Source organism: Cebus imitator, unplaced genomic scaffold (assembly GCF_001604975.1).
Source record: "Cebus imitator isolate Cc_AM_T3 unplaced genomic scaffold, Cebus_imitator-1.0 Scaffold90, whole genome shotgun sequence".
NCBI classification, from domain to species: Eukaryota; Metazoa; Chordata; class Mammalia; order Primates; family Cebidae; genus Cebus; species Cebus imitator.
In genome coordinates, this window is record NW_016107405.1 from 717,943 (window position 1) to 729,679 (window position 11,737).

The following is an 11,737-nucleotide window of genomic DNA, read 5'->3' on the forward strand; positions in this document are numbered from 1 at the left end:
GTTAGCAATTCCTTTAACCTTTTTTCAAGGTTTTTAGCTTCCTTGCATTGGGCTAGAACCTGCTCCTTTAGCTTGGAGGAGTTTGTTATTTCCCTCCTTCTGAAGCCTACTTCTGTCAATTCATCAAACTCATTCTCTGTCCAGTTTTGTTCCCTTGCTGGTGAGAAGTTGTGTTCATTCAGAGGAGAAGAGGCATTCTTGTTTTTGGAATTTTCAGCCTTTTTGTGCTGGTTTCTCCCCATCTTTGTGGATTTATCTATGTTTGGTCCTTGGTGTTGGTGAGTTTCACATGGAGTTTCTGTGTTAATGTCCTTTGGTTGATATTGATTCTATTCCTTTTGGTTTGTTAGTTTTCCTTCTAACAGTCAGTCCCCTCTGATGCAGGTCTGCTTGGGTTTGCTGGAGGTCCACTCCCGATCCCATTTGCCTGTATCACCAGTAGAGGCTTCAGAAAAGCAAAGATTGCTGCCTGCTTCTTCCTTTGGAAGATTTATCCCAGAAGGGCTCCTGCCAAAGGCCAGCTGGAGTTCTCCTGCATGAGGTCTGTTGACCCCTACTGGGAGGTGTCTACTAGTCAGAAGGCAGGGGGATCAGGGACCCACTTGAGCAGGCAGTCTGTCCATTAGCAGAGCTCAAGTGCTGTGCTGGGAGATCTGCTGCTCTCTTCAGAGGCAGCAGGCAAGAATGTTTAAATCTGCTGAAGCTGGGCTCACAGCTGCCCCTTCCTTCAGGTGCTCTGTCCCAGGGAGATGGAAATTTTATCTATAAGCCCCTGACTAGAGCTGCTCCCTTTCTTTTAGAAATGCCAGGCCCAGAGAGAAGGAATCTAGAGAGGCTCTCTGGCTACAGTGGGTTTGCTGAGCTGCAGTGGGATCCACTCATTTTGGACCGTCTGGCAGCTTTGTTTACACTGTGGGGGAAAAACCGCCTACTCAAGCTTCCGTAATGTTGGACGATCCTCCCACCCCAACCAAGCTCAAGTATCCTAGGTTGACTTCAGACTGCTGTGCTGGCAGTGAGAATTTCTAGCCAGTGGATTTTAGCTTTCTGGGCTCCATGGAGGTAGGATCCACTGAGCTAGATCACTTGGCTCCCTGGCTTCATCCTCCTTTCCAGGGGAGTAAACTGTTCTGTCTCACTGGTGTTCCAGGTACCACTGGGGTATGAAAAAAAAACTCCTGCAGCTAGCTTGGTGTCTGTCCATATGGCTACCCAGTTTTGTGCTTGAAACCCAGGGCCCTGGTGGCATAGGCACTGGAGTCACCTTGTCTGTGGGTGGCAAAGACCCTGGGAAGAGCATAGTATTTGGGCCAGAATCTATTGTTCCTCACAGCACAGTCCCTCCCCCGGCTATCCTTGGCTAGGAGAGGGAATTCCTTGACCCCTTGTGCTTCTCAGGTGAGGCAATGTCCACCCTCCTTCTGCTTGCCCTCTGTGGGCTACACCCACTGTCTAACCAGTCCCAATGAGATGACCCAGGTACCTCAGTTGGAAGTGCAGAAATCACTGGCCTTCTGAGTTGATCTTGCTGGAGCTGCAGACTGGAGCTGTTCCTATTTGGCCATCTTGCTCAGAACTGAAGCTTCTTTAATATCCTTTTTTTTTTGAATTCTTTTTCTGGAATATTACAAATGTCTTTTTCATTGGAATCTGTTGCTGGATAATTATTGTGTTCCTTTGGTGATGTCATGCTTTCTTGCTTTTCAGTTTCTTATGTCCTCTTTTTGATAGCTACACATACGTTGTCAGAGTTGCTTCTTCCAACTTTTTGTATTGGCTTTCATAGAGGAAGACTCTTGATTTATTTATGGTGTTGGTTGGGTAGGGCACTTCAGTTTTCATTCTGGGTACATGTAGTAGTGTAGTTTCTATATGACTTCTTTAGTTATAAACAGTGTCAGTGGTGTCTGTGATTTTCTGTGTCTTAGGCTGTGGTTGTTAGTGGAGGCCGTGGTCAGGTTTTGCTGAGGTAGGCTAGTTCTTGGTCCCAAGCAGTGGCAGTAGATGGTTGATTGTGCCTGTTCTTGGGCCCTTGGGTGGCATACAAAGGTGATATTGGGTACAAGCAGGCTGATTCTTGGGCTTCTAGGCAGCTTGCTTAGGTGCCAGCAATGGCAGCAGTGGGCTGGGTGGGAGGGTCAAGTCCTTGGGCCCCTGAGAAGTGTCTGTGGCATGGATGATGGCCATAGTGGTGGGAGAACAACCTTCAGGCTCCAGGCAGCATGCCCTTGTGTTAGCAGTGGTTGTAATGGGCTGGGTGGGCTAGTCCTCAGGCTCCCAGGTCCCCAGGTAGTGTGTGCACATGGATGGTGTCTGTGTTAGTAGTGGCAACATGAGTCAGTCCATTCTCAGGGCTGTGATAGTAGTATACAGAGGCCAGCAGTGATGGATGGGGAGGGGTGATTCTGGTTGACATGTTCAGGCACTTAGGGGGATTGGGCTGGGCCAGGCTGATCTGTCCTCAGTTCCCCTGGTGGTTTGCATGAGACAGGGCTGTGGTGGGCAGGGTGGGGAGATCCCCAGGCCCTCTGGCTGAGAGCTCAGGTGTCAGCAGCAGCAGTGGCAGTAAACCAGGAATGCCCATCCTTAGGGCACATGCAAATGTGCAGCAGTTCTGCTGCTGAAGCAAGTGGGCTCACTGCCAGTGGTGCTTGCTTTAGGCCCCAGTGGCAGCAGTGGAGGCTGCAGGTTGAGGAGCCTGTCCTCAAGGTGCACCCTGCTGCTGGTGGGGGCAGAGTTGCTGTCAGTGACAGTGGCTCCAAGCAGGCAGGTTTCAGACTCTAGGGACACGTACTTTGGGTGCCTTTGTTCTAGGGGTGGCTTCCTCAGTGTGCTGTGTCCCCTGTTCCCTGGGGTTCAGGATACGGTGTATGCTGGAGACCTTGCTGCTCCACTGGGTCCAACTAGTGTCATGCTGCTGTACCCTCCTAGTGAATATGAGGGGATGTCAGTGGGTCTGCAGGGATGTGGAGATGCAGGGACAATTTGGCCTTAGGACAGTGTTCAGTCTGATGGGGCCTGGGCTCTCAAAATAGTGTCATACTGCAGCTGTTTAGCACACAGGTATGTGGGATTCAGTATGAACTCCCTTTCTGGAGCACTGCTACCATATGGCTTCCAGGGAGCTTCCTATGCTAGCCTCAGGGACCCAAGAATTGAGAGGCTCTCCTATAGTTAGGATTACTGGAATTTGTGGTGAGAATGTAGACTCCTGGGGATCTCTCACTTACCCTTTCCCTGCACTGGGGAGTCTTTCTGGGCTCCCAACTGGCCACCTCACTTCCCTCTCCTTTTATGCCTCAGGTATTCCCCGTCACTTATCTGCTGATTTTCAGTGTTCTTTCAGAGGTTCTATTTGCAGTCTGACTATCTACTTGCTATTTTGGTGGTTCTTTGTGGAGGAGGCAAGTGCCAGATGCTTTTCATAAGCCATTTTAAAGCCCTTTGGTAAGGTTAATTCTCCCCTACACAGTCGGTTTAGGGGCAGGGTTAATGAAGAAAAAGTCAAAAGTAACTTGGTAGCCTCAAGTCTGGGTGACTGATAGAACAGAGGTGCTATTGTCAGAAATGAAACCAAGAAGTGGATCTGAGTTGAAAGATAAGGAGGACAAGATGGGAGGATGATCATCGATCTAGTTTCTGAGTGTGAGTTGATGGTCTACCATTCAAGAATGTTTGCTGATCTCAGAATGGCAGTGGTGGTGGAGGAGGCAAACCTGCACCGGTGGCACAGTAGGTGGTGAGGCCAGTGGCAGACGCAGGAGGGGCAGCCAGGGTTAAACAAAGTCCCGAAAAGAGAGAGTGGATGGAGTTTCCAGGCCACCAGGAGCTGCCACTTACCCTGCCTGGCAAGTCTTGGATTAGGAAAACAACCTCTGAACAGCTCACCTCTCACTACCAGGCTCTTTTGGGAAACCTACTTTTCATAGGTGACAAGGCTGTCACACTGCTGGGGCCATTTCTTCATGCTATAAGAAAGTCTTATTTACCATGTAAATGTGAATAATTTTCTAAGCAGTAAAATCAATATCATCACTGAGGTTCATTTCACTCAGGGTATTTTCGCCCCTATTTCAGTTTATAATCTCTTCTATCTCAATGGTATGTGCCAGACAATTCAGTCTTTATCTGTATCCACAGAAAACATATCAAACTGACTTCTCTCAATAACTTCCAAATGTTCATTTTCCTAGCAGACCCATAAAATTTTCTGTTTGTAATATCGCTTACTTAACTCTAGTCTAAATTTACCTTTAATTTATTTTTGTAAAGATGCTTTGGGGATTAACAGAGCTAAGATGTTTCTGTATTCCCTGTTTCTCTCTACTGTTTCCCAAGACCCTGAGTCCTCTTGTCTATCTAGTCAGTGAATGGCCATTGCTTTTTCCTATAGTTTTCCTGATGATGGCAGCAAAACTGTAAATTAAGAGCCAAAGCAGGGATACAAATGGAACTCTGCAAAGCTCCAAGCAGATGTTCCTGGAGCCAGAAAAGCAAACATGCATGAGCTCTCAGCTAGGTCGCATGATGGGCCGAGGCATGAGACAAGGGGCTTCTGTTCCCCTCTTCTTGAGGGGGCCTGGAGGAAACAATGAACCCAGTATTTCATTCTCCTGAAAGATGGCAAATTAGTCCCATTGTTGAATGTCTACCTTTCTTGCAGAGATGGGCTGGCTAAGAGTCGGGAAAGCAGAGGAGTCCCCTAAATGTCCTGTTTCTTGAAACTTTCCATATCCTTGTAAGAGTCTTAGATGGAGGGAAAAACCTATTGAGAAGGGGTATTGGAAAATGAAGCATAGCCCACTGGTGGGTGATGAGGAACTGTGCTGTTAATCTTGGCTGGCAGCTTGGTCAAATCCCCTCCCCAGGACTGGCTGTTTTGTTCCCCATGTTACACTAGTCAGTCTCTCTCTTGCATTCTCTCTTTAGGCAATTGGCCACTGTTAACATCCATCCTCTGTGCTCTGCCAAGCATCACTGCCTTTCCTCAACTCTTTTCCCAGAAGTACCTGAGCTGTAACTGAATTGGTAATGGTGTGTCTGTGTCACAAGGCCTGGACTAGAACAGAGAGATGTGGCTATATCTGCCTTATGGGGGTCAGTGACAACTCCCCCTCCTGTATCTATTTGCTTTTACTTGTATAATAAAGTGCCCTAATTGGGTACCTTTTCCTGAACCTATTGTTTGTTTTTGAGAGAGACTGACAGCTGTATGCTTAGTGAGTAGGGTCACATGGATGGGACTAGTTTTTTTTTGAGACAAGTCTCGCTCTGTCTCCTAGGCTGGAGTGCAGTGGCATGATCATGGCTCACTGCAACCACTGCTTCCCGGGTTTAAGCAATTCACTCCTGAGTAGCTGGGATTACAGGTGTGCATCAACACGCCCAACTAATTTTTTTGTGTTTTTAGTTGAGATGGGGTTTCACCATGTTGGCCAGACTGATCTTGAACTCCTTACCTTGTGATCTGTCTGCCTCAGCTTCCTAAAGTGCTAGGATTACAGGTGAGAGCCACTGTGCCCAGCAGGGAATAGATCTTTATTGAAGAGTTGGAGGAGTTGTTCCTTTTAAAGTGTTACTGTAAGGCATCACAGTGCCTGCTCTGGGCAAAGGGGTAAGGAGATTTTATGTCTGACTTGGAAGAGCCAAAGTGCAATTTTATTATATGCATAGATTGCATAGTGGTAAAGTAAGGGCTTTTAGGGTATCCATCATCCAAATAATGTACATATGAATGTCACTTAATGTACTTGCTGAGTAATTTCTCATCATCTAACCCCTCCCAGCCTTCTACCCTTCCAAGTCTCCAGTGTTTACCATTCCATACTCTATGTATACACATTATTTAGCTCCCACTTTTGAGTGAGAACATGTGATATCTATCTTTCTGCATCTGACTTGTTTTTCTTAAGATAATGTCCTCCAATTCCATTTATGATGCTGCAAAAGATAGGATTTCATTCTTTTTTAAAAAACGGCTGAATAGTTTTTCATTGTATATGTATTTTTCTTTATCCAGTCATCTATTGATGGACAGTTAGGTTAATTCCATATTTTTGCTATGGTGAATGGTGGCATTGGTATTTAAAATCTGGGGGAAGATGGGTCAGTTTGCATAAGAAGCCATGGAATGGACTCCCACCACTTCTTCTTAAGATTTAGAGTTTGGTGTTGGTTTTGAGTTGGCCTAAGTGACCTTAATCAAGGCCTAAGGCCTGTCACACTTTGGGGCTGGTGAGGTACAACAACTGAGCATAACACAGAGAGATGCCATTCTTGTCCTGTGTCCTTCACAAAAACAGCCTCTCAACTGCTGAGGCCCCTTGGGTAGTGAAGTCAGCAGGATGGTGGAGAGGCTATGCAGGACCCATGGGGAAGGTGGGGCAGTGGAGGCAGGTGTCTAGGGACGGCTCCTCCTCTCCTACCCCTCTGTGAGAACCTGTGGAATAGCTTTTGAGGACTCCTCTTGAGGGTTTGTAGAACATCTTCATGGGGCTGAAATTCCGGCCTGGTTGGGAGGATGCTGTAGAGTCAGCAAACACTGAGCTTAAATATTAATAGGACATCACTGTAGGCAAAAGCTGGCGCAGCCTGGGGCCGTTCAGCAAAATTCTAAGGGTAGCCCTGCTCTCACCGTCATGGCTGAAGGTCTGAACCATCCTCTCAGCTTATTTTCTCAACATTTTGGGCTGCTCCCTTGCTTTCAGAATCCCATATACTCAGCAAGTTTCTTGATTTCATGATTTTAGTCAGCTTGAGTTAACATGACAAAATACGATCGACTTAGTGACTTAAACAACAGAAACTTGTTTGCTCACAGTTATGGAGTCCAGAAGTCCAAGATCAAGGTGCCCTTGTAGTGGGTTTCTGATGAGGTCCCCTTTCCTGGTTTGTAGATGGCCACCTTCTCACTGTGTCCTCACTTGGTGGAAAGACAAAAGAGAGGAGAGGGGTTGCAGGGGAAACGGGAGGGAATTTTCTGGTGTCTCCTCTTATTAGGGCACTAAGCCCATCATGAGGGCCCCACCGTCAAGACCTCATCTAAACCTAATCACTTCCCAAAGGCCCCATCTTTAAATGCCATCATATTGGGGGTTCAGGCTTCAATGTATGAATTTTTTGGGGACATAATTCATTCCATAGTGCATGCAAGGCTCACCAACCTTTCACTCATTCTCAGTCTTCTATAAAGGGAAAACTGTACTTATTCTTCTATGGGCAGTACCATCTTCCCAGGAACAGGAATTCCCACTTTCTCTCTGAACTTTTGCTCTCTGAACAGTCATTTTTCATCTTCCTTGACTTTGCTCTGATCTCCTTCCTATGGAACATACTGTGCAGTCTTGTGTCCCATCTTTTCGGATGGCTCTAGTCAGGGAGTATGTCAAGATAAGGAATAGGAGCTTAATTTTCCCCTGCAGCTCTCCTCCTCACATCTCAGGGATGGGAAGAGGGTTTTCAGGTCTCATGCCCTGTTGTGGTAGGAGCTGGGCAGGAAGAAATTCTAAAGAGGCAGCCATAGCCTGCAGGGAATGGAGGCTGCCCACTCACAGCCTGGATCGCATGCTAACCCCCTACTCCAGTGGATCAGGACTTTCTTGATGAAAGCTGTGGTGATTATCAAAATATTGAACAACCATAACACAGTCAAAATGGCTGCTGACAATGAAGCACAGATGATGAGACGGAATAGATCCCTTGACACCCTTCGCAGGCGGGAACTGGAGTGGGTTGTTTTACTCAGCCTGCTGCCGACCATTCCATGTGGGAACGTGTGAGAGAGTGAGTGTGGGAACCAGAGCAAATGAATGCTGAAACTGCCTGGTTGCTCCTGTCTGGCGGGAGCAGGTCTGTGTGGGCCATGCAGCAGCATCCAAGCTCTTTGCTGTTTCAGCTCTGCCCTCTGGGGATGGCCAAGTGCCAACCAGCTCAGTGGAGGGTCAGGTGGCAGCCCCTGCCCTCTCAACACCAGGTTCTCATCCGGTGTCCAGGAAGAATCAGGTCACATGAACTGTTTGAAAGATGATGAATGCAGAATACTTTATTGAGCTGTAGGTGGCTCTCAGTGGAAAGGGAGGCTGGAAAGGGGATGGGAAGGTGATCTTTCTCTGAAACCTGGCCGTCTTCGGCCGGGGCCCCTCTCCAAAACCACGTCGTCTGAGTTTAGCTGTGTCTTTCTGTAGTCTCCGAAGCTCAGTTGCTTCTCTACACACTGCTCAGCCGATTGTATCCCACACACTCAGCTGCTTATATTGCTCTGCCAGCTGAAGTCTTTTATGGACACAGGATAGGGGTGGGACGGGCCAAAAAGGCAACATTTGGGTAAAAAAAAACCAGGGTCAGCTGTTTTCACTTAAAGCCGTGGTTCCAGGCTTAAGGGTGGGATTTAGCCGGGAGCCTAGCCCTTCTATATCACTATCACCATATGGATGTAAATGAGCTCAGTTTCAGTTCTGGTTGTAACCACCAGGACTCCGACTCCAGCTGGGCTAAATAAAATAAGACTCCTGCAACTGGGGAACTGGGGGTCCTTTGGGGGTGGCTATGGCTTAAGCTTGGCTGGATCCTGGGGCTTGAATGCTGCTGCTATAGCTTTGTGCTGCCCTCTGGCAGTCTCTCACCTCTGCCCTCCCTCTGTGGGCTGTCTTCCTGCCGCAGGATCTCTTAATGCAATGAGGAAGATAGTTAATGAAAATCCCATGAAGACATCCTTCCAGTTTAGCAACCCCAGTGGGAAAAGGCACTTCTCTTACTCCATGCCTACATAGGGAAGGGCTCCACTGGGTCGTCACAGCTCATGCCTATTCCTAGGGCAGTCACTGTGGCCAGGGCAATGAGGTATGATGACTGACCCCATCTGGGATCAATTTTATTACTGTATGTATGTTTGTGCTTAATTGCATCGTGAGATTCATATGGAACAGGGAAGAAACAGTTCCTCAAGAGAAACTGGGAGGTGCTGGCAGGCAAACATGAGAACCATTTACTATCTACTTGTCGATAACAAGATGTTTCTAAAGAGTAGAAGAGCTCCTCTCACCACAAACTTGTGCACTGCTGTGCTTGATTCAACTCATATCTTGGATGCTGCTTCTAAAATTGGTGGGAGGAAAATCCCAAAAGGTTGACTCACGGTGATTGGAGTAGTGAGGGAGGGACTGCCTGTGTGGTGCGGCTTGCTTTCTGTGGGTTTGCAGATGAGTTATTGGGTACTCTGCTTCTTCCTTTCCCTGGGGGTGTCTAGTAGACACGGCTGCAGGGCAGGGAAGGTGAGGGGCTCAGGTCACCTCCCCAGCAGCTTTCTCTCCTGACCTGGTATCCATGCACACCTCCCTGTCATGCACATACAGTGTTTCTGTGCAGGGCCTGGAAACACAGCTCCTTGCGATGCAGTGAGGGAGGAGAGGCTGTATTAATATGACTCATTCTGTTTTTTAAAGGATTTTTTTTTTTTTTTGTCAGCTGTGCGTGGTTTAGGGTTAGAAGGTAGTTGATGTTTAGGTATGAGTGGGAACCTGCCTCCCATTTTCATTCACTGTAATTGGATATGGATGGGTTTTTTGAGCAGACAGTAGGATGAGAGGGGGCTTAAAGAAAGGAGAAGAGGGCTCACAATGGGAGATTCCTCCAGGCAGAGCAGCTGGAGAACAAAGACTTACAGCCGGAGGTGGGCACAGCAAACAGAAAGGGAAAAGAGGAAAAGGATGTGGGTGGAGATGAATGGAGATGCCGGGAGTGAGGAAGGTGCAGGGAGAGGGGCTGAAAGCCAGGAGTGATTTAGTGAAGCAGTGATAAGGAAAGAAGGATATGAGAAGTTGTGGTATTTGTGAATCAGCCATGCAGATAAATATTTTAGTCATCGTGATAGAAAATATGTATCACAATTCATAGGGTCTACAAACAAAACCTAGGAGGGTAACGATTACAGATGGGTGTCCACTGTCTACTGTTTTGCTAATTAGATTCTGCAGCCCCTTAAGTAGTAGCTAACTCACTTTTATTGAATGCCCTTTATATGCCAAGGACAGAGCCAACCACATTACCAGTGTTGTGTCATTTCATGCTCCTAACAGCCCTATGAACAGGTGCTATCTAAGCAATCCTATTTTATAGCTGGAGAAATAGGCTTGATGGCTGAGTGTTTTAGTTTCATAGGGCTGCCGTAACAAAGTACCACAGACCGGGTGGCTTGGAACAACAGAAACTTATTGCTTCTCAGTTGTGGAGGCCGGAAGTCTGAAATCAAGGTGTCGGCAGACCCATGCTCCCTCCGGAAGGTGCTAGAGAAAGATCTATTCCAGGGCACTCTCCTAGCTTTTGGTAGTTTCTAGGCTTATAGCAGTAACTTCAGCCTTCACACGGTATTCTCCCAGTGCATGCCTGCCTCTTCACATGGCATTCTTTCTATAAATGAATAAATTTTGGATGAGGGACATAACCAACCCCAGGATGACTTTATTAACTAATTTTAACTGCAACAACCCTATTTCCAAATAAATTCACATTCTGAGGCACGGAGGACTAGGACTTCAACACACGAATTTGGGAGGAGGGATGTAATTCAACCTGTAACACCCAAGAATCCATGGACGCCTGGGGCCCCACGTTGGCAGTGCTCCCAGTCTGTTCCCACCTCCCTGGGGCCTCTGGCACGGGTGGGTGTCCCCCTGCTCTGTGGTTGGCTTTGGGGCTCAGCTGTGGTGCACACACTGCAGTGAGAGCCTTGGACTGATGGGCTGGAGTCATTGCCAGGGGCAGGTGCTCTGGCCCGGCTGCCGTGGCAGCTGTGTCTTTGTCATCACTGCCATGTCTTGCTGACCCACTGGAGAACCTCCTGCCACTTTGTGTCATTTTTTGTTTGTCCTCTGTGAAATAGACTCACCACCTCCGTCTACGTGCCTCTGCATCTATGATGTCTGTGTAATTGTTTCATAAATGCTTTTGGAAAATGATTTGTCTCCATTGCAAATGTACTGTGATTCACTTTTGCCTTTCTATCTGTGGATTTAAAATGGATCTGTACTCCCCCTGCCAAAACCCCAGGAAGGCAAATGTAAACAGTACACCTGCTTGGGGGCTCCCACTATTTTTGAGAATAAAATTATCAGCATCCTTTCTCTTCCTTAGACTGTCTTCAAAAGCTGAGGCCTGTCGCACTACTTCCTGGGCTGGTTTCTGTATGGTAGCATATTTGATAGGGAACTGTGATTTGATGATTCTATCAGTTCCCCAGCAAAGCAAGCCTCATTCCTGTCACTCCTCATTCTGATTTGAAAGTCTATAGAGGACACACACAGACACATTCCCCTTTACTGTAAAATGTTCCAATCAGAAGCCAGCATAATGAAATCCACTTAATATGTTAGGCTGTTGTGATTCTAAAAATATTTCATATCCCCCTGAGGGGCTAAGGAAATTAGAGGAATCAGGGTCTTACTGCAAACCTGTAATTTGCAGAAAAGTTCTTCAATCATTTTGGAGGTGGTAGATTTATTCTTGAGAAAACAAAAATAGACCAGTTCTCCAAAACGAGGCTGCCCATGAGATCGTTCCAGTGATCATTTATTCAGACACCAGGCCTTGTGTGCAAGTCTAATGATCCCTCGGTTCAGATATATATGAATTATTAAGGTCAGTTAATTAACACATTTTTCTTCTGCTGAAGTAATTAGATGAATAGAGCTCTTGCCCTCTTTTTGGCTTTTCTGGCAGTTGCTCAGGGCTGAATAGAGGCAGT